Source organism: Aedes aegypti, chromosome 2 (assembly GCF_002204515.2).
Source record: "Aedes aegypti strain LVP_AGWG chromosome 2, AaegL5.0 Primary Assembly, whole genome shotgun sequence".
NCBI classification, from domain to species: Eukaryota; Metazoa; Arthropoda; class Insecta; order Diptera; family Culicidae; genus Aedes; species Aedes aegypti.
Window position 1 is genome coordinate 403,894,284 of NC_035108.1, and position 24,135 is coordinate 403,918,418.

Consider the following 24,135-nt stretch of genomic DNA (forward strand, 5'->3'; position numbering starts at 1 on the left):
CGTCGATAATATCGGAGAAGTGCTGTCCATCAATCAGAAGGTCGATTTGTAATTCTGTCTGCTGCGTTGAGCTCCAGGTGTATCGGTATGGAAGACTGTGCTGGAAGTAGATGCTACGCATGGTCATATTCTTGAAGGCGTCGAAATCAATTTGTTCTAGGCCGTTTTTGTTCGTCAGCCAGTGAGCGCTCATTGATCGACCACCACCCGATCACGCGCTTCTGCATATCACACAAGCTCGTGTGTATTGTCGCAACTCTGGTAGATGGTATGGTTACCTCTAAACATTCGCATTATTGATTCCACCCAACACACTCCCTGCAACGCTACGTTGCCGAATACTTGTTCCTTCAGGACCTCGGCGAGTATGCGTGTGCTCCCGATGAAGTTAAGAGATCTACAATTCCACTTACCGAGCTTCTAATCGCTAGTCCCTTTACGTCGATGTGGTCTTCGCCGATTGTCTCGGTTCGTATTCTATCATTGATTTATATGTTGCACGATCATTTACTGCTGGCTTGCAGGACTTGACACCAATCCCCTAGATTTCCGGAGGACCATTCACCCTAGTGCACAGTTTAGCTGCCACCCCTGATATGGGGAACAGATGCTGCTGTTAGCCGCTCCTAAAATGGAGTTCAGGTGATTTTCCATAGTCCTCAACACTCCAGTCGTCGCGCTGTTGTATTTTGTACAACACGGTTGAAAAAACCTCGCATTTCGTTCACAACAGCAGCGTTGTGGTTCTGGCAGTGGCAAACCGTGCGACGACTGGAAGGTCAATAATAAAATATTTTTCGGTGTGTTTTTTCATCTTATATACATCAAGATTTTAACCGTTATTTAGTGCTGATCTAATGCAATTTTTAAAAAATCCGCTGTAATCGATGGTAATACATATTTTGAATTGAATGGAGACAAAAATAACAATTTCATTTATTCAAATTGACTATTAGAGAGTTCCACATGTGATGAATAAAACATCCCCTTATGACGAAAATATTTAAAATATGTTCTAAATTACCAATAAATAATTGCATGTAGATGTTTATGCGGTAGCCGTTCATAGTATTGAAAAATTTGTTATTTTGGATGATATTTGAGAATCTTCAAAATGAATACTTTACGTATTTATTCTTTTTTCAATGGTACAGTACCCACTAGCAAAATTGACGAGTTTGATAAGCTTCGGACAAAGATAGAGAGCAATACACTTGCCCCAAAATTCCGTTATATCAAAGAACAAGTTATCCATAATGCCCCTCAGGATCATTCTGTATTGTTCTCACCTAGAACCAATCGCGTGATTCTGAGTCAAAACCATCGCCAGACGCTTTTGCTTCGATGTTTACGAGCATGAAAAGCAGAGAGGAGAAACACTCTTTTTAGTATGATCCAGCTAGCGTGCCGGCCGCTCTCCCTCTCCGGAAGCTTTCCGACGCTTTTCCTCAGCCGCAAGTAAATGCAGCAGGACGATGAAAGCTCGCTCTCCCTTCGAGGGAAAGATGTTTTCCATCACACCGGTCGGCAAACGAAGCTGCTCTTGCGTAATTTGAACCCGAAGCTGCTTGCTATGGTACTCCCCTAGGCTGGAGCTTGCAGAGACTGTATACTGCGCTTCATTCGTTGTGTTTCGGTCCAGGAAGGAAAACGCGATTATGGGAAAATCTCCGTGAGTTCGACTTTGTTCAGTTTTAATCCAGTGATGTGGTTTGAGAAGTTTTGCTGTAAGACGAGAAAAAAGAAGCATTTTTCCACAGCAGTTGATTCAATGTCGGAAAATTGAAACAAAGAGTGTGACTTTTTACATGGAATGTGATTAAATTCAAAGGAAATCCTTCTGGGGAATTACTGTGAATGCTGTGCGACACAGCAGTAAGGAAAATCGATCCATTCGGATTGTGTATGTGCCTGCCGTAGGGAAGAAAAGTTGATTTTCCAACCGAATGCTTCTCGCGCAGCAAGTGCTGAGAAAATTAGGTTAGCGTGGAAAAAAGCATATTTTCGTTCTTTTTTAGGAAATTTTACAGCTGCTGAGCCTGTGAAACGCATCAAGGAATACACATGAGGCGTCACATGCCTTGAATTATGAGGGAATAGCAAAATGGGAAAAATTTCGCATCAGTAGTCAGTGTTGTGAAATTCGATGGTGAAAAATTCGGCCAAATAAAGAAATATGCTACGTGCGTTTTCAGTGAGCTTCTAGCGTGTTGTGGAAAAATGTGATAAAAAATCGCATATCTCGAGAGAAAAGTGATATTCGTTGTGCTGTTGCTATTAGAGTGAGAAAACCTTATTTCTCAGAAATATTGAAGAAAAAGAAGGGCGAAAAATAGAAGTTCTGAGGAATTCCCTTCGGGGCTTTGACTGCCAACGATAACAACAACAAAAAGTATACTCACAGTGGAACCATTGTTGTTTGCTGCTGATTCATCCATTCTCTCTGCCAAAGGTGATTCGTTTTCGGAGAAATCATTATTCGAAGAGGATACTACGAACGAAAAATACTGTTGATTCGGATTAACAAAACACGCATATAGGCAAACATCGTCTGTACCATTATAGGTAAGTAGACAATCTTTCAACTAAAGAAAACGACAATATGCAAATTCTACAATAGCCGAACGAATCAACGAGGTAATGTGGTCCTTTTTTGTTCATTGGTTGTCCACTTTAGTTTTCGCCAAATCTACCCCGAATGCCATCACCTCGAATATACAATTACCCCGAATTCCATCACCCCGAATGCTATTTCCCCGAATTTACAATTATCTTGACAAGATGGCATTGATGACATTTCCGAATGATATTAGAATTCGGGGTTACGGGTCATTCGGGGTAATGCTGCTTTGATAATCCGATTCTAGAACATTCCATACAGACACCATAGAACTACCAAAAACTTCTATCGGACTCAAAATCGGCTGTAAAAATACAATAATCAATCATAGTTCACTCTGTCTGTACTGGATTTGTTGTCATTTCTGACCACCCCACAAAGGTCGGGCTCCATTTAAAGGTTGCGGCGAAAACTACCAAAAACTTTTTTGAGATTTTTAAGTTTTTGTATAATTTTAAAATATACCTCATTTATTAGAGTTCTGTTTGATCTTTCGACCTTGACGCTTGCTTTTGCCGGAGCGAGCGACGAGGGCAGGATCAAACATATCGCGCGTCGATCTCGTAAGTGAAAAAGTGGCGTGATCGGGGAGTTCGGTTGGAGTAAGTTAAAAAGTGCCACGATCGGTTCGTTCTTTTTGATCTTTCGACGACCTTGACGCTTGCTCCTGGGCAGTGCGTCAAGAAAGCCCGAGCTGTCGTCCGTGTTTTTTTTTCGGGTCGCGCGCCCATTTTTTTTTTCTGAGTGCTAGCCGAGCAAACGAGTGAAGCTGAAAGTGGATTGTGGCTGCTCAGTCAAGGATAACGGATCAATTGGTGAGCTCGTTTCATGCTACTATTTCTAATCTATAAAATATGTATGACTGCACATTTAATCGTTACAATGGTGGGATGTAAATATGATGTTTCAACAAACTATGGATGGTTCGTCACTGTGAGTGTCGACACAAACTCTGATTCATGATTTATTTATGTTTAACATTTTTTTTCAGAACACCCCTTATATACCTTTATTTTTGTAATTAAAAAAAACTTTGAATGGTTCGACACTACAAGTGTAGACTTGCGAAAAGTTCACTTTATTCAACAAACTTTGGATGGTTCACCACTGTAAGTGTCGGCATAAGAATAAGAGTGTTCTATGATGTCCCAACCAATTGAGTCTTTTGTTTCTTTTAAAATGAGTAAAATATAATAACACATGCTTTCGTACTGACAGCTGTAGGAATGTTACATTTAGGTATTTGTTCAACAAACTTTGAATGGTTCGTCACCTCAAGTGTCGGCATAATTTTCCTCTACATAGAAATTATATGAACAATTATATTTACGTATAAGCATGTATATATCTCACAAATCATTGTTTATCATGGTCTAATCGCGTATCAAAGTGAATCCTTTGACCCAACGATCCTCCTCATTAACAAACATCCCTCCCAGTAACCTTTGTGGAGATGCAGAGGCAATAACGGTCTCCAAATAGCAAAGGTTACACACTAACATTCCTTCCCTCAATCCCACCTGACTGCAAGGACGTGGCCGGCGCCGTTATTGACCTTGTATAAATAGAGGTACTGAATTATGCACACTGAAGAAGATTATGGCCAATCCCAGTTGAACTTCTAGTTGATTCTTTGTGCATTTTCACTGACTCCGGTCAATCACGGAATAGCAACCATTGATATGTGTAGTCAGTCTAAGCTAAGCTAAGCTAAGCTAAATTTTAAAATATACCTCATTTATTATATTATATGATCCTTAATTGAAATTGAACTAAAATTCATTTTTTTTCTGACTTTTCTGATGTCAAATTGGCTGAAGTCAAAAAATTGAAAACTGTAACAATAAAATAAGTACAAAATTCATATTTAAGATATGCGATATTTCCCCAAAGTTATGCACAATTCGAAATCTTATGGTTCAACACTTTCATCGAGCATGAGGATAGTAAGAAATATATTTGGTTGAAGTTTTAATACTATTCAGTATTACACTTTAGTATTTTGATGATTTCGAACATGGAAAACATCTTTTGTCTCACCATGTCGCAGCCATTTCTATTATTGCACATCAAGAAGCATCCTGAGATCTTACAAAAAACGTTTATTTTTTTACAGAAATTTGCCGATTTTCAAGTTAGAGCTATTTGAATAATTCAATATTTTACATATATTTTGACGATGTTTGCCATACAAAGCTCAATTAGAATGTATTTAACCACTCTTCATACACATTTTGATCAAACTCGGTGAAATACAAACAAAATTTGTGCTTTCAGCCAAATATGATTGCATTTCTAAAAACATAAAGCTTACGTAATATGTGAATAACCCCTTCTGAAACAATAAAAGCGCCAAATAACATATTCAGATTACACATTTCATCAATTAAGGCGATTAAACTAGTTTAGGCCAAACGTCATTTTTTTTTCGTCCATTGTGCACCCATCTGAATATGTAAATGGTCAAAAATTAAAGTCAAATGCATAGAATAAAGTAATATTTTGGAATATCTATGAATGGATGAGTAAAAAAACATTCGATGTGAAAAAATCACTTGAAATTTTGTTCACAATGAATCCATCGCATTGCAATAATTTTCCAAAAAGTTCCAGAGGGTTGTTCAAGGACAAAAGTTAGTAATCGAGGGATGTTTAACTTGATTCGATAAGTTGTGGATAGTTGGTGTGTTGTGTTAAATTGCGTATTTTATTCTTGCAAAATCTACTTCTAGCTTCCCAACAACCCCGGGATTCCCGGCAAAAACTAAGTCGAGTATCTGTCAAAGGATACAAACTCTAGTGGAATTAAATGGTATAGTACTAAATTCGGTTTTTTCATCTACTTATTATTTGATGAGTTTATATGTAAAAAAAACAACAAATATTCTGAAAAGTGCATCCAAAAAGTAAAAAGGTACATATCCAGTTTTAGTGAAATCTGAAGTGTATGGCATTTCTTTTCAACACTATTGAGTAGAACAATCTTAGTATTAAAAAACACGTTCATGATATTCTTCATAGATTTTACTTGCAAAACTAGTATTTGAATTATTTGGAATATGAAAAAATCTCAAACAAAACAATCTTCAATTTATTATTAGAATGTGTTAATGTGTAAATGTGTGAGTATGGAATTTTTGTTTTGTGGATAGCTAAGTAGCCTGACTACTTAGAAAGATGGCGTCTTCGGCAAAGTTCAGTATCACGAAGGCTAACATTATTTCAGCCGAAAGTTTCAAAATGTTGTCACTAGGCGGCGCTAGTGAGTATGGATTTCTTTATTTTGCGCATTGCTCAGTAGCCTGACCACTTAGAAAGAAGGCGTCTTCGACAAAGTTGTTCAGTGTGGCAAGGGCTATCATTCCACAAACAAGCTCTTGTTGTGTTGTGTTGTGAATGCCGTACCCATTTCAATACAAGTCGTCTTTTGGCGTATTATGTAGATTTGTAAAGTTTAAATTTGCAATAAAATGATCAAATCCCCAAGTTGTAAAAAAGTTGACATCATTCTTAGATTCAGAAGACCCTAATTCAGTAGATAAGGGAATTTTTCATTCTAAAACCTGCTTTGGTACATGGTGATCTGTTTCGCCCTAGTGTGTGATTTTAATTTTTTTATATTAAAACTTATTTTATGCAATGCTCAATGTTATTTCATAAAAAATCAATTGCAAAAACTAAAAAAAAGGTCAATGGAGTACTGATTTTTACAAACATAGTTTGACACTCTTTGAATTCCTAAGGATAACATAACCAAAAGTAATAAAGTAGTGATCAATTTACCCCACGGATAACGGTATAATTGACGAAATTACAAGGAATCACTGTAAGCGTTTGACAAGATTTTTGCATCGAAATCCTTGGGGAAAAAATTCCATTGATAATCTCTTCCATGTTTCCAACGAAAATTTCTTGAGTACATTTATTTTTTTATTCTTCACAGGTTCCTCAAGAACTCTGAAGTTTCAGCAAAATACCTGTTTGCAAAGCAGTTAACTTTGACGATAGGAATTCAGCCAAGCGTCAAAATATAGAAGCCCCACCCAATCCAGACGAAGGCCACCTCCCTTAATGAGCCATTCATAAAACGAAACACAGTCAAATATTTATGCTCACCTTTAAGTTCCCCGTTCCGTGCTGGGTGGAATGGGAAATATTCCCACGATTTTGTTTTTGCCCTTTCCAGTGGTTAAATGCGACGTGCCGTCAGCGACTAAATTAGGTCAATAAACTTGTAGTAGGTAGCTATTACTTATTTATATAGGTTAGAAGCGATCGATTAACGGAGGTTAAATGATTTGAATTATTTCACCCACGTAAAATCTGTGTCAAATCGATTTTTTTCAATTCGTTTTTAAAATCTTTTCGAACATTAAATTTATTTCTGATTTCTAGGTGTTAAATCAATCTATTCTTAACATTTTGTTTACCGTTTTGTTTATTATACTTCATGTACCGCTGCAGCTAACAATTTCACTGATGAATTGGACTTTCATTAGCCAAGTGGTATCGTCAACGGCTACAAAGCTGAAGGCGTCTGGCTTCGATTCCCGATTGGATCAGAATCGTTTCGTAATGATTTTTTTTTACTTATCTGGGCATAGAGTATCATCGTACCTAACACATAATATACGAATGCGAAAATGGCAACTTTGCCAAAGAAAGCTCTCAGTTGATAGTTATGGAAGTGCTCATAAAAACACTAAATTAATAAGCAGGCTCTGTGCCATTGGGGACGTATTTCCAAGAAGTGCGAAGTAAGACTGGTCTTGAAGCTAGCTTGAAAACTAGAAGACGAAATACATCGAAAATCCAATAGAACATCTGTGTATAATTGTATTGAATGTTGGAGAAACTAATTTTCTTCGACGTAAATTGTGTTCTCTTTATCTTCTGTAGGTCAAACTAGTTAACTATAGCAGCAGCAAGAGATGAAAGATCAAAGACAACGGCTGCCTAAGGGTTAGTTTGGCTCCTGTTGCTCCATAGGCGATGGACTATTATCTTTCAAGTTGCCACTGTGGAGTAAAAAATAGTCATGTCGTCGTAACTATAGATGATTTTTCAAGCTGCGCTTCTTTTTTCTACGCGGTTCTCAAAGGTCAGCTGATCAAACTGGAACATAATGAAGTTCAAGTTCACTGAAAACGGTTTCCTTACAAACCATTTTTTATCCAGCGTTGTTGAGAAAATTGCTCTTTTCGTTCTAGTCACCTAAAGGAACACCGTAAAGCTCCGGACCATTCTTATAGTGCTTAGGGGAGAAATAAAGTAGCTGTATTTCTAATTTATTGCATCATTCGCTTTTATTTGACCGATCGTCCGGTCGGGAGTTTCCTATCGAAGAAGAAAATGTCGCTGGACAAAGTTTTCCGATTGCAGCTGTGAGACCACCTGCTTAGGCTATGAATGAAGAAAAATGGAAACAGACAATGACCCATTCCATGATGTACGACCCATATAGCGCCATCTACGGTGTACATTAATTTCACCATTAGTGCATTATTCTACAATGTCTGAAAAGTTAGCGCACAGCCAGCACCTTCCTATACCTGTAACCGAAGCTTGGAAAATTTCTCCACCTTTACGATCGGTCGACGCACAGTGATACCGCCCATAGGCCAAAACTTCGAAAAATGATTAGTCCTGTTTTTCAAATGCAGCTTAAAATGTGGGGTTGATTAAATTATTAGAATCTAAAAGGTAAACAAAACTAATGTTCGTTTGAAAGTGTATATTATTTGTTGCTCATCATTTTAGCAGCGAGTGACGGCAAGTTAAAAAGCCATGTATTGCCGTGGCTGTGGTCTCTGTTGAGTAGCGTCGTAGGTACCTGTTAACAAATTTCTAGACTCTCCGCCACATCCAATTTCCAAGGTAAAAAAAACATTTCGCAAAGTTTTAGTATCCGTCGTAGTAATTGAAAAGAACATGTTCTGCTACCTTAGATTTGAAATCGTGAGCATTGTCTATCGTCTTTTAAGCTTTTCTTATTTCCGCTAAATGTTCCTTGAATCTAACGTCGCGAGATCGCTTTGTTTGACCAACGTAGACCTTGTTGCAGTGAGGGCAACTGATTTTGTAAACCCTTGCCTTGTTCAGTGTGTTTACCGGATCCTTGGTAGAGTACTGCCTGTATGCCGTATTTTACACGCTTGATAATATTCGCATCTTTGTACAATTCTGGACAAACATTTCAAAAGGGCACATCAACATTGGTAAACATTGGCTTTGCAAGACGCTGTTGAGCCCAATTCAACTCAATCACGCTCACCAATACTACTATCAGGAAGAGCTAACACCAATCTTTCTGATAGTGGTGTTAGTTTGCGTGGGCGGGCTGAGAAGGGCTCAAAATCAACGTTTCTAAAAAAAGGCTCAAGACCTCTTGGGCCCTTTTCAAATGTTTGTCCAGAATTGATACAACTCGTGATTCATGCGTCTGCGCCACACACCATTTTCGAGTTTCGCATCGAGTATTGTCCGCAGCGCTTTACGCTCGAAAACACCGAAAGCTTTCCGGTCTGCCTCTTTCAACGTCCACGCTTCGTGCCCGTAGAGAGCCACCGGAAGAATCAATGCTTTATACAGGGCGAATTTTGTTTCCGTTTGCAAGCTACCTAAGTTGGGGACCTAAGTTGGTTACATAGTCCGTAAAAGGCTCTATTCGTAGCCGCAACATGTCTTTTCATTCCGCGGGAAACACATCCCCATCAAACACTACCTCAGCACCTACACCACCATGCCTGACTCTATCTCTACCAGCAACCATGTACTCCGTTTTGGTAGAATTAATGGTCAGGCCTATCCTTGCTGTCTCCCTCTTCAGAGGCATGAAGGCATCTTCAACTGACCTGCGATCGATACCAATGAGGTCTATATCGTCCGCAAAGCCAAGGAGCATTGTTTGCTATGAGAAATGTCACAACATTAGTTTTCTTTGCTGTGAGAGAGAAAATATAAACAGAATTGCTGCCGAGCATTCACTTCCTTGTTGGACTGACGTAGACAGAAAGCTCGTATGACGTCAAACAACCATCGACACGGTTCATTCTGAGGAAATCGATTTGTGTAAGATTGATTGTGTGTTGGTATTCGTGGCAGTTTGCTTGTAGACCTCGATGCGACCTTGTGATAATAGTGCCATTTCTCCGCACGCCAGATCTTCTAATAGCACCCTCGAGTGCAATGTTGAACAGTAAATTCGAAAATGCGTCTCCCTGCTTCAACCCGTCTAACGTCACGAACGAGGTTGACGCCTCGTCTGTGATTCGAACACTTGATTTTGAACCATTCAGCGTAGCACGTACCAGCCTAATTAGTTTCGCCGGAAAACCATGTTCATACATTATCTGCCACAGCTCATTTCTTTTCACTGAGTCGTACGCCGCATTGAAATAAAACAAAAGATGGTGAGTCTGCAAGTTATAGTTCCGGAATTTATCTAGGGTCATTCGTAAGTTAAACATCTTGCCCGTTGTCGAACGGCTCCTCATGAAAACCAGCTTGGTATTCGCCGACGAAGGACTCCTCCAGCGGTCTCAGTCTGTTAAACAGGATGCGTGACAGAATTTTTTACGCCGAATTCAGCAGGGTAATTTCTCTGTAAAGCTGCTCACTTCCGTGCTTCAGAAGCTCGACCAGGATCTCGTCCTTTCCAGCAGCCTTAAAGTTCTTCAGCTCGCTGATAGCCTTTTTAACCTCTCCCATGGTCGGTGGGTCCACAGCTTGATCGTCATCATCTATGTTCATCCTGTTCCTCGCTACATTTCCATTTTCACCGTTCAACAATTGCTGAAAGTGCTCCTTCCACCTGGCAGCCAACGCCGTCTTATCGATCAACAAATTCCCTTCTCGATCATTGCACATGGCGGGCACTGGTACAGTATTGTGCCGCGCACCATTGACCGGGCTGCAAAACGGTGAGTCGACAACTAGGAAGGAGCGTTTAACACAGCTCTGGTCCTCACAAGTTCCTACCTCACGCTTCCACGGGTCAAACGATGACGAAGACCGCCAGCTAAGGATTGCGTACTTAGCTGGTAGTGCAGCCTGGGCACTGTTGTCCTTCTGACATCAGCTAGATTGAGGAGGTACGTCTCGAGCGTCTGTTCACCAGGAGGTGCGGCTCAAACAGCGTCTGTTTTGGTATCCAGCGGTTGAGTAAGAAATGCTGAATCGCGCAGAGCTAAATCCAAGGTGGTATCAGCGCGATCGTCCTAGTGTTAGTTGGGACGTTAAACAGAGCTGGTACGATGGCGCTTCAGCGAGACAGAAGTGTTGACGTAGGCCCAATAAGCCACCCGTAAAAATCTTATTGCGAATAACATAGGAGATAATACGACCCGGAACAATCGGCAAAGACCCAGGCGACGAAATAAGGATTACGATTGGAAACTTGGAACATGGAACTGCAAGTCACTTGGTTTCGCAGGTTGCGACAGGATAATCTATGACGAACTATATCCCCGTAACTTCGATATCGTAGCGCTGCAGGAACTTTGTTGGACTGGACAGAAGGTGTGGAAAAGCGGGCATCGAGCAGCTACCTTCTACCAAAGCTGTGGCACCACAAATGAGCTAGGAACTGGCTTCATAGTATTGGGCAAGATGCAGCAACGCGTTATCTGGTGGCAGCCGATCAAAGCAAGGATATGCAAGATGAGATTAAAAGGCCGTTTCTTCAACTACAGCATCATCAACGTATACTGCCCACACGGAAGGAAACCCGACGACGAGAAGGAGATGTTTTACGCGTAACTGGGCAGATGTATGACGGATGCTCTCAGCGTGACGTGAAAATCGTTGTTGGCGACATGAACGCACAGATAGGACGAGAGGAAATGTACAGACCGGTGATCGGGTGGAATAGCCTGCACGCCGTATCTAACGACAACGGCCAACGATGCGTCAATTTTGCAGCCTCTCGTGGTATGGTAGTCCGAAGCACCTTCTTCCCCCGCAAAGATATCCATAAGGCCACCTGGAGATCCCCCGATAACACAGCGTAACAAAAATGACATTTTTGCGTGTCTCAAGGATCAAATGATGTGTCTCTAGTAGATTTGGGGTTGCTGAATCTGGTGCCATTCTCAGAAATATTCCAGCACGTCACAATTTGTAGCTACAGGTCGCCAAAGTTGTATAAAACACTGGTTTTATTAATGTTTACATGAAATTTAAAGTACAATTTATCATACTTTTTTGTAATCTAATCCACCAAACATGCAAAATAGAACTTGAACTTTCATTTCAGACATAATTTGATTGAAATTGCGCGATTAAATTTCGATTAAACCGATTTTTTCAACATGCTTGCAGTCTCCATATAAAATTTTTCGTTTCTTCTATATGGCAAAATACAACAATTCTCTAAACCATCAAAAAATAACTTTTCCGTATCGAAAGTAATACAAACTTTGATGATAAGTATTGTTATACACATAAAGTTTGAATTCTGTGGCAAATTAAGCCAATATATTACCTTACAAGTTGGCAAACTTGCATGCAAGTTGGCTGAAATAGTCATTTTTTGCATTTTCAACAGTCAATATCTTAAAAACTAGACGTGCTATGATATTTCTGAAAACGGCAATGGATTCAGCAACCCTTAATAGACCATTTCCGTCAAACCTTACCCCCAGTTTTTATATTTTTCTTCTAAAGATGATTGTTTTTAATGATTATTGACGCTTTTAGATTTTATTTATGTGCAGTCTTGATTCGATTACAATTTTTTAAAAACTTGAAAATTCACTACATTTTGAGCTTAAAATCGTCGTGCGGCACAGTTGTTTCAACCCTATGAGCATACAGAGTGGAGATTTTTCCACAATATTTTATAACACCCCTGCAATGAATGTTTGTAGACATAATGAAATGTCAAATTCCAGCACACAACAAAAGTGACTCTCGACATTGAAAAAAAAAAATGAGCAGCAATTATCCTTTTATATCCTCAAACCGTTAACGGAATGATAAGAATATCCCAAAACGGAATACGGACCGCTACCAGAATCATAAGAACATCCCAGTACGGATGGAATCCTATACATCGCCTTCATCCCTTGGCTGAAGCTGCTGTGGTGCTCCGCGAAAGTCCTCGACAAGGGTCCTGTTCTCTTACGGTTATGCGACCGATGGAAACTAGCCACGAAAATTTTACTGCGCTGCAGCATATTGTACTTATTCCTCGGTAATCGGTACCCATGGAAGCTGGACCTAATTCAAATAAAATGATATGACGATCAAGGAGCTCCTGCAACCTCGGTACAGGAAGTCTTCCGGTTTTCCAGTAGAGAGCAAACAGCAAACAATTTGCTCCCACGCAGTGGAATTTTCGTCGTCAGTTTTCCTCTGATAACAAAACCAGGGGAGAGCAGGACCCTTTTTGAGAACCATTCAACCGGAGTACCAGTAGCTTCATGCGAAGGATATGGAGGATCTATATGGTGGTCGTGGATGGTTCTCTTCCCCCTTCAAATTAGCTGGGGGAATATATGTATTCGCCATTCGCACGCAATTAAGGCTAAGTAGCCTGTCATTCGTTTTGACAACAATGATGATTTTTCAGCTTGCATTCCAAAGTGATAAAACTCAGTCTTGATAGTTTGAAAATGTACCACTGTACGCGCTAACATGCATAAAGTATGCTGATACTTTTTCAGCTGTGTCAGTGCAAAACCTACTGATTTTCTTTGATTCGAAATCGTGAGATGAATTGGCAACAATCATCAACGACACGTACAAATTTCAATGATGGCCTACTTCGCCTTAAACTACGGTTCCTAGGGGAACTGGGGGTAAAATGAACACCCTAAGCAATTTTCAAGTTTTCTTGCTTATGAAGCTGTCAGATTCTTTTTCAATTGCTCAGAATTGAAGAAGGATGTTTATGCAATGTAACAAGTTGAAATATTGTGATGGAAATAGAATTTTATCAACATTATTATAATTTTGAAAATTTCGTTCCACAGAGGCAATGTTCCAAACATGTGGATAAAATGAACATGTGACGGGGGTAATATGAACATATACTTGGGGGTAAAATGAACATACAATGGGGGTAATATGAAAATATACTGGGGGTAAAATGAACACATGCTGGGGGTAAAATGAACACCATTCAAATTAAACGGGTTGCGGCATGTTTCTCGGCATCTGGTACATGATCAATGCATATCTCAGAGACATTCCGGAATCGATGGAACGTTTAGCCGCGACTATTTGGATGGCTGTCCATGTCTGTTTTTGTATTTTCTGCGGAAAACTCTCGGCATCTGAAACAAAATCCGGTAGTATTCACCATGCCATGGTGTTCATATTACCCCCATCTCAAGTGGTTCATTTTACCCCCAAAGAATCAACATTTTAAAATAATTTGTTCTAAGAATTTATAAGATAAAAATACTTTCAATTTCCGTCTACTTATCATAAATACTTTAAAGATATGGTGTGCTACGCAGTTCAATAGATTTTTGATGATTTAAGTCATAAAAACCTTAAATTTCACGAGTGAAAATTTACATCATATAAGAAAACGGAGGGGCGTACTTTGTTTTTGTTTACTTATCCAGTTTTTGACAGTTCAAGATCGCTCTAGAGTTGTCAAAATAGGTCCTTAGTCTGAGGATTAGGGATGGTGCAATATTTTGCATAGATTTATTGCATAATTACCGTAAAACACAAACCAGTTCATTTTACCCCCCCTGTTCATTTTACCCACAGTTCCCCTATATGGTGAACCTGTAAATATATACATTTTCACGACCAGCACCAAGGTGGTTTCCTGGGATGAATGTGGGAATTCCTGCCACCGTTAAGACGTGGCATCAAAGGAGGAACCTCAAAATTTCGAATAAAGACAAAGTCAACGATTCCTCCATATAAAAATGTAAACAATTCTTGCAGGGAATGTCAAAGAGCAGGACAGTCAATCGGCCATGATGGAAGAGCAACAGAGATAGCAATTTTTACGTCACCATGCACCATGCCAAAACAGAACAAACACATCCGAATCTAAAGAACAACAAAGTGGAGACCGCGGAGGAACAGCTGATCAAAATTCACCACAACGTGGAGATAAATTCATAGGAGAAAAAGGGGTTCCCAAAAACGTGGGAGAGATATAAATTGTAAGGGACCGTGGGGCGAACTACTGTGCCGCCAGTTTTTCATTGTTTTTCAATAGTTAGAGGCTTCAAAACTTATGGGTTCCTTGGGAAAGTTTGTCAAGTAAATTAATAGAAAGCTCATGATCAAATAATATTTTTTCACGGAAATGGTCTATTAAGTGAATAGCGGTATTTTGGTGCTGGAGACAAAAACGTGTTCCGCAGTGTAATCTAACCGAAATTTTAATCGACGGAAAATTCTCCTCGGACATCACCAATGTTCTTACATACCGCAGTGCGAATATAGATTCCGATCACTACCTAGTTGCTGTATGTATGCGCTCAAAACATTCGACGGTGACCAACTCGCGTCAAAGCCGAACGCCACGGCTTAACATCGAGCGGCTACGGGACTCATAAGTAGCCCAAGAATACGCGCAGCAGTTGGAAGTGGTCCTTCCAACGGAAGAGCAGCTTGGCGCCGCCACTCTTGAAGATAGCTGGAGGCATATAAGATCCGCCAAAGGTAGCACCGCAACAGCAGCACTAGGTCCAGTGGTCCCGAATCGGAGAAACGACTGGTACGACGGCGAATGCGAGCAGTTGAAGAATGAGAAGAATGCAGCATTTGCGAGAATGCTGCAACACCGCACGAGAGCGAACGAGGCACGGTATAAACAGCCACGGAACAGACAAAACACGATCTTCCGAAGAAAGAAGTGCCATCGAGAAGAACGAGATCGCGAAGCGATGGAAGAGCTGTTCTGCGCTAAAGAGACACGGAAGTTCTACGAGAAGCTTAACCGTTCACGCAAAGGCTTTGTGCCACAAGCCGATATGTGGGAGCACGCGCGGATGACGAAAGACTTCCGCCACTGGGAAGAGCGCTGCACTGGGTTATTTCCAAGATTTGGGAGGAGGAAGTATTGCCGGAGGGAGTGGATGGAAGGTGTCGTGTGCCCATCTACAAAAAGGGCGACAAGTTGGATTGCGCCAATTATCGTGCGATCACAATTTTGAGCGCCGCCTACAAGGTACTCTCCCAAATTCTATGCCGCCGTCTATCACCAATTGCTAGAGAATTCGTTGGACAATATCAGGCAGGATTCATGGGCGAACGAGCAACAACGGACCAGATATTACACTGAGGCAAAAAAACTTAATGATCTCTTAAGAAATAATTATGATTTGGCGCCACAACGATTATTGTTGAAATTTTTAAGTTTTACTTATGATTTTGGTTAAGAATTTCATTACTAAATTTCATAAGTCAATCAATGAAAATCGAAAATAAACGCAATGGTAATTGCTCAAGTTAATTTATAAATTGTTGATAATGTTTGCCTTTCATTTCAGGCGTGTCCAAAAATTGACATGTTTTGATAACATGTGATCTGATCTTGATTAACTTGTACCCAACATCGGAAACGAAGCAGTTCTTTTAGCGATTGTTATGAAAATTATTTCAAATAGTGATTCTTAAATTATTCAAAGCTCTCACTTATGAAATTTATGATTCCATTTTCGAATTGGTTAAGCGTTCAATGAAACCATAAATTGGCTGGTTCATAAGTCCTGAATTATGGAAAACCTAAGTGTAGCCATCCGCCAGGTGTTGCAGAAATGCCGCGAATACAATTTACCCACACAACATTTATTCATCGATTTCATTGACCATTGCACGAATTTTTAGATTCTAATGATTGTTATATGCTAGATATTGCTGTTTGCATTTGACGTGCAAATCCAGGCTAACAGGGCTTCAAATGCGGTAACACAAGGTATCCAAAGGATACTTAGCAACGATGATCCATATCACCGCCAACCTAGCAAAGAAAATATGTTTTTGACTTCGCCTTCCTTGTTAAAAATCTTACCGCGTTTGGTGTTCCCGCATTTGATATTTGCATTTCAAACGCACACAGCAATACAATTTGCACACTCGCTAATATCAGCAGGTGTATGCTTTGAAAACTTTTTATGTTGTTTCAAAATAATCCAAGCAGTCAAATAGATTGCATCAAAACTTCTTTATTGTTATGTTTTTTTGAAACCAACCATTTTTGTTGAAAAAAAAAATACCCACCATATTGCCAGCAACACTCCACTAACAGACTTCTTCTCCCGGCAAATGGTTCTTGAAATCGCGAACGGCAACTAAAAGCCAGCAGCCGTAAAGCTCATCGGGAAGTTTTACCTTTGAGGAGATATTGTTTGCTGGATCCAAAATGTTAATGTAAATTTATTAAAAGCGTGTTCGGAATTACATCCTTTTTCAAATGCCAAATTCAAAACGTAATTGATAAGCGCTTCGGCATCTCTAATAGCGTAAAGTGACTAGATGTGATCCGGAAAAATCCGGGCGCTTTGTCAGATCTCAATTCCAATGAGCGCTTCGTTTGGGGCGCTCTTATTAGATGTGTAATTTCCATTCATAATCAATCAGAGATGCATGTCAAATAACAAATTGATTGAAATAATAAGTACTCAGGCTGTACTGTTAACTTAAAAAATGCTCTGACCCGGATAATCCAGGACGTCTGGTTAGTTTATACTAGCGGAACCACTCTCAGCAACTTGATCTTCGTCGTTGCTTATGAAGAGCTCCACGTTGAGGAACGAACTAGACTCGTCATCTATAGGCAGGCTTGATAGAAACTCCTCTGCGAGGCAAAGAGGAGGCGATTTTGCCGTTTTTCTGAGGAGAAAAATAAAACTCAAAATTTTCAACACAGATCCTCAAGCGATTCGAGTGAGAGTGCAGAAAAATGCGAGGATTTTTTCAGACACTCTCTCTCTCTCTCGTTGCGATGCTCACCATCACTCACACTTCAAACGAACTCTCGAGTCTGCCGCCCGAACAGACAGTCCTCGGGGAGTTGTGAGAGCACCCTTTTTTGATGGAATTTAACTCGGTTTTTTTTTGTGCTGCATCTTCCTCGCTCATTTTTCGTTGCCTCGCTGCTTAGCATTTTTTGGCTCCCTCGCAAAGAGGCACTGGCAGCACGCTGCTCTAGAGTATGTCACCGAACTCTGATGATGTTGAGGAGAATTATCAAGCCTGTCTATAGGTACAAATTCTGAACTGGGCATTTGAGCATTCCTCCGGTGACGTTTCTTCACCGGTGGATAAGTCAATTATGTTATGCAAATCGTTCGCTCAAAATCGAAAGAAAGACCGAAAATGTTCGTATCTAAGCATGCTGTTAAACTGTAATGCAAGCTTATGTGTGAGGTGTGCAAATGTTAACTGTGCAAAAATTTTCTGCACAGTTGTCTAATAAGGTGCAAAATGCTCAATAGATCGGCCCATGATACAATCGATCGAGAACAGCTATTGCGGATTATACACGAATACGGTTTCCCGGACAAACTGATAAGATTAATGAAGGCGACGATGGAGCGAGTGATGTGCGTAGTCCGAGTATTTATTATGAACACTCTCGAGTCCCTTCGAATCTCGCAGAGGGTTACGGCAAGGTGATGGCCTTTCGTGTTTACTATTCAACATTGCGTTAGATGATGTGATAAGAAGAGCGGGGATAGACACGAGTGACACGATCTTCATAAAGTCCGTTCGATTACTTGGTTTCGCCGACGACATTGATATTGTTGCACGCAACTTTGAGACGATGGCTGATACGCTGAAGCTAGGCGAATCGGACTGAACATCAATGTGTCGAAGACGAAGTACATGCTAGCGAAGGGCTCAAGAGAAGACACGGCATGCCCCCCACCTCGAGTTCATATTGACGGTGATGAAATCGAGGTTGTCGAAGAATTCGTGTACTTGGGCTCACTGGTGACCGCCGATAACGACACCAGCAGAGAAATCCAGAGACGCATCGTTGCTGGAAATCGTGCCTACTTTGACTCCGCAGAACGCTCCGATCGAGCAAAGTTCGCCGTTAACCATCTACAAGACGCTGATTAAAACGGTACTCCTCTATGGGCACGAAACATGGACCCTACGTGCAGAGGATCAACGCGCCCTTGTTGTTTTCGAACGGAAGGTGTTGCGGACCATCTACGGCGGAGTGCAGATGAAAGACGGAACGTGGAAGAAGGCTAAAAAATTGGGAGGCTGCGATGGACCGGGCATGTCACCAGAATGTCGGATAACAACCCGGTGAAAATGGTTCTTGAAAACAATCCGACTGGTATAAGACGACGTGGTGCGCAGCGAGCAAGATGGGTCGATCAAGTTGAGGACGAGCTGCGGACCTTTCGCAGAATGCGTGGCTGGCGACGGGCAGCCATGGACCGAGTCGAATGGAGACGTCTCCTACGTACAGCAGAGGCCACCCAGACCTTAGCCTGACTGGTAAGGTAAGTACCATTGACCGTTGCATAGAATCTTCGCAAATCATTCCGTTTCATGCTTTCTTGAGCTTCAGCTACTACACTTTCTTCGTGCTGCCTTTTCTTTCTGCGATGGATTCGCTTTTCTTCTCGTTGCCCTCGCTTTCTGTTCTGTCAGGTACTGGCTACAAGCATACGGCTTCTGGCGACATTCTTCATGTCTGTCACTCTTCATCGAACCAGTCGTTTCGTCTTCGTCATTGGCCAGTGCCAATTACTTCCCGCGCCGTTGTTGTCACAGCTTCGTGGATAGTGTTGGAGGCACCACCGCTTCCTCTATCCGAACAAATCGGTCACTTCTGGTTGAAAACCTCGTCGTTTGCTGGGATTCGGAATCCAAACTATCCGCAGAACACACCTTCTTGAGGGGGGTTTTAATTTTAGAATTTTCTCCTGAGCAGCCGGGTGCGAACATACTCACATGTCATGTTGGTTATGTGTTGGTTTACACTTACTTCTACTATTTTAAAGTTTCAAGAAGCTGATATATCGATAGGCAGGGGGGGGGGGCAGTTGTACGGAAAATTCAATGAAAACAACATAAACGGTACTACCGCACCTATAGAAACAACCACTACGATTGGATCATTTATCCTACTTCTAAAAATTAAAAAAAAATCGATCAGTCTAAAGTTAAAAATGTAGTCTTCCAAACGCGAATTTTCAACTAGGTGACTGGATTAGATGTAAGTGAAGGTTTCTCAACTTACATCTGTTTCATAAGACGTTGTAAAAGAACACACTTTTTTTTCAAACCCTAAGAAATTTTAGAATATTGTTCGAGGTATTCAACGCCTTATATGCATTAAGTCATTCGATTTTTTTTTCGAAATTCTTATACGCTTATTCTAGACTTCTAATGGTTTTCTAATTACACAGTTCGACAAAAAAGTCGATATGAATGCACAGAGACCGGACACCCCGGGCTTGAAAGTATAAAAATAAACAAAAATAATGGCGTTTTCAGAATGTTCGTGTCTGCCCCAGGTCATTTGTAAAATATACTTGAACTTTTTGCATTTTTTATTTAAAAATCTAATCTATAAACCCACACTATCCACTTAAGGTCTACAATAGCCCTATTTAGCACGAGACATGAAAAATGAACTGTCGCACGATATGTATTGGAGTTCAATATCAATTGTCCCTAATTACAGGTTCCCTCTGGAACATCCGGTGGTCCCGGAAGTAGTCACTGTAGTCAACTATCCATTTTAAGTCTACAGTTGCCCTATTTACGACAAGACATGAAGAATGAGCCGTCGCATGATATGCTTTGGTGTCAAAATCGAAATGTCCCCTATGCAAGGTTCCCCCGGGGCACTGGGCGGCGCCATGAGTGGCAAATCTGTACAAGACTCATTTTCAACTTATAATAGGGTATTTTATGATAAGCTAGGGAGAAAACAATATTGCGCGACATATTTTGAGTGAATAAATATTTTGATCCCAATTCGGATCCACTACCGGCACTGATTCCGGGGAAATGATCATATATTGGTTGTTTCTGGACCAATATTAATACTTGGCGCACCAATCGCTTCAGAATGAGATCTTCTATCTTCATGTGTAGTAAAATTTTGATTTTTTAGCCGAGACCTTTGCTAAAAACACGTCATAATTTTACTGCATAAGACATGCTTCCGGAAATCCGGATTATCACCGGTATCCGGTGGTCATAGTTCATCTCCGTGGATGCACCTCAAAACTAGATTAGTTGACCCGTCCATTACTTCTTAAAGAATTGAAATCGGTCAATTTTTGTCAAAGTTACAGCATTCCAAAGTTGGCCCAATTTTTGCCTGTCCCAGTTATTTTGACAACCCCCTGTATATCAAATATTCCATCATTTGCGATACTTTAAAAATGGGGAGGGTACAAAAAAGGGGGGAGGGCTCCCTGCAAATCTTATTACAACTCTTCATATTGTATTTAAAGTTGAAAACATTATATGGCACATGAATTACCCTGTCCTGAATATAAAACACTGTGTCGGTTTATTGATTAGATTAGATTTTTAAATAAAAAATGCAAAAAGTTCAAGTATATTTTAAAAATGACCTGGGGCAGACACGAACATTCTGAAAACGCCATTATTTTTGTTTATTTTTATACTTTCAAGCCCGGGGTATCCGGTCTCTGTGCATTCATATCGACTTTTTTTGTCGAACAGTGTTATTCAAATGAAAAATTACAGGTTCATTAAAAATAAATCGTTAGCATAGCATAGCATAGCATTAACGACTGCACAAATCGTGAGTGACTGAACAATGCTCAGCTCTTTCGGGTAAGAGAAATCTATATTAAGTGTAGCAAAAACAAAACTTTTGGGATAAGCATATTTTTCAACATAATAGAAATACACAAAACAAACATCACATCGTACACCTGGCACGTCCTCCAATCGCTATGGGAAGAGAAGGAATGTTAGTTCAGCGTCTACTTAAGAAGATATAGGGAACCCAAACTATTTTCACGTCACGGGATAGGGAGATTGTGTTAGTTGGGTGAGGTTCAATTCGACAATTTAGAGCATTCTTGGGAAAAAAATAGTAATACAATTGATTCTAAATTAAACAGATCACCTCTGAAAGAAAATTTGTTATTAGTACAATAGAAATAAAATACTAAAATCAGTGATGCTCGTCTCTTCAAGACTAAGCTTGCCCAAACAAAGACGCGTAATACAATAGGGTGATGCCTGTTTATTTTGTTCTCAAACGCTAACAGTTGGCGCCAGCGGCAAAAATTACAGACAACAACCTTTCGAACATTCAGTTTCTCTTACCGGCCGCCGAGCGGCGACACTGATGTCTGTATTCCACTCACTGATCGCGCTACGCTAGATTCTCAAATTTCTCAAACTTTCAACACAAGCGCATGGAAGAATGGTAGTCGGAGAACTGTCAAAACGTATGTGAAAATAATGAAAATCGTAAAATACTTGAAATTCGGAAAGTGGGTCAAAAAAGTAGAGATTAGGAATCAAGTGTAAAGTGAATACATAACTTTTTGTGTTTATTTCATCTTCCGTAATGCTTCAGGATTTCGTTTTTACTACCATTGAAAAAGAGCCATCTATTGCCTTTTCAGTTTTGAATATCGCCCTATTGATCATGCATCTTCTGCCCACCCCCGCAAGGGAAAACAACATTACAGAAGGATCATTCACTACTCAGGTTCATTAAAAATAAATCGTTATGCATTTTTCTGCTTCAATCAATTTCGATACCAGACACCAGTGTTTGTTTCAAAGTATAACATAAAAACATTTTGAACACGGAAAGACAAATTTTCGCAACATCACTTTTTGTCGTTATAATTGAAAGATTATGGCCTTTGCTTTATGTGAGCAATCCTTAATTATAATTTTAGATATCAAAGAATAAGTTCGAGTGTTTTTGGTAATCAAATCACAATTGATTTATGATTTATGATTTATAACCGCTTCATAGACCAAATGGAACACTGTGCGACGATGGGTGGTTGCGAGGGGGCCACCTAGTTTAATGGACCGTAAGGTAGAGAAACTACGCAGGGTAATATTTTGCTGACTGGAGCGATGATGATGATGAAATTCTTGGAATGCCCGGCGAGGACACCCATTGGCGTGAAATGTTGCACCTTAGCGAAAGAGGTGGCGAGCTTGGCGTTGAATGACTCTTCAATGGCTGCATCATCATGGCAAGGATTCGGTCAGCTATAGAACTTAGTATAGCAATAATTCAGTGAAGTAGAATTTATCGCATCACTGTGATAGACTCAAGGCCATGACTGGGCAGTTTATGTGGTATGAACATAAGCAGAAATAAATTAAATTATGCTGATCCAGGCTGGTTATTATGGCAAATTACCACGGGGGGGAGGGGGGTCACGTTTTATTTTCTCGGGAAACTAATAACAATGCGGAAGCAAACAAGTGGCACGAAACTCTAAGGAGCTCTGAATGAAGGGACATCGTGAAAGTTTTAGTGTTACTCGTCGATTTATGGAATGGTAAAACGCAGCACACCTGTTTGTCAGTTGTGGTTTGTAAGTACACTGGGCACGCAAAATTGTGCTATTTCACGTGGGCTATGAAGGATTTCTTCCCTAATATTCCACAGTTAGAGAAGTGGAGACCAAAACGCGTTTTAGTGTAGTATGTAGGTTGGGTAAAAATTCCATTTATCGACCTGGAAAACTGATTGCAGTCCCATTCATCAGTGATTTTGCCTTAATCAGAGTTATGCCGTAAGCGCCACTGTATTTCCATGACGTGGTCCTGGCTACGCCCCTGCATTTCATGTTACTAGTTTCCAACAACACATTCATCAAGCCAATAACATCGACGTTAACAAAAAAAAGTTTATTCAAACTGCCCTCTTTTAGAAGGAAGTAGGAATAAGCGCAGCAGAATATTGTACTCCTTCAAGAGCACTTCATACTTTACACATCCTTTGTACTTCGTAGAAAACGCGTTACTTGTCTACATATCAGTATATGTGTCAGCTATCCTTTCTTGAAGAAAGAATTTCTGTGCAGATACTGAATGTCTCATATATAATATCTGTATACATCTGTCCGCCAGCATACCGTGTGCTACTAGGTACCTCTCAGTTGTGGTGTTGATGGTGGTTTTGGCATTTGGTGAACTTCGGTTACTGTTTGCATGCACATCCCGTTATGTGCATCCGTGCACATACTGAAAATGTACAGCTGTCTGGAAGCGCTCGTTAGATTTCTTGTAGAAAAAAAAACGAACAAAAAATCTCGTGTGATAGCCATATTGATGCCTCGTGAAAAATGTATTCAATGCGGAAATGCAGTTTGTATGCGGATAACGAAAACAATCAGTTTGAATAATAGATAAAAATGAAGTGCATAGTACTATTCGCTTGTGGAATAATCATCTACATTTCAAAAAAAAAAGTCTTTACCTCGGAAGTTCTTTTTCTTTCTGGCGTAACGTCCCAACTGGGACAAAGCCTGCTTCTCAGATTAGTGTTCTTATGAGCACTTCCACAGTTATTACCTCGGAAGTATTGTATTTGTTTATCT

The 24,135-nt window shown here is 40.3% G+C and overlaps 1 protein-coding gene across 9 annotated transcripts in view; it reads left to right on the plus strand.

Moving 5' to 3' along the window:
• The first annotated feature begins 1,582 nt into the window (after positions 1-1,582).
• Positions 1,583-24,135, plus strand: part of LOC5573245 — a 96,559-nt gene continuing 74,006 nt past the window's right edge. For 5 of the 9 annotated variants that reach the window (XR_002500872.1, XR_002500874.1, XR_002500873.1 and 2 more), the window contains exons 1-2: positions 1,583-1,672; positions 2,019-2,565. The gene's annotated coding sequence lies outside the window, so the exon portion shown is untranslated. Of the gene's footprint in view, positions 1,904-2,018; positions 2,566-24,135 lie in introns of all 9 variants that reach the window. The other 4 variants (XM_021847221.1, XM_021847219.1, XM_021847218.1 and 1 more) reach the window with 4 other exon arrangements.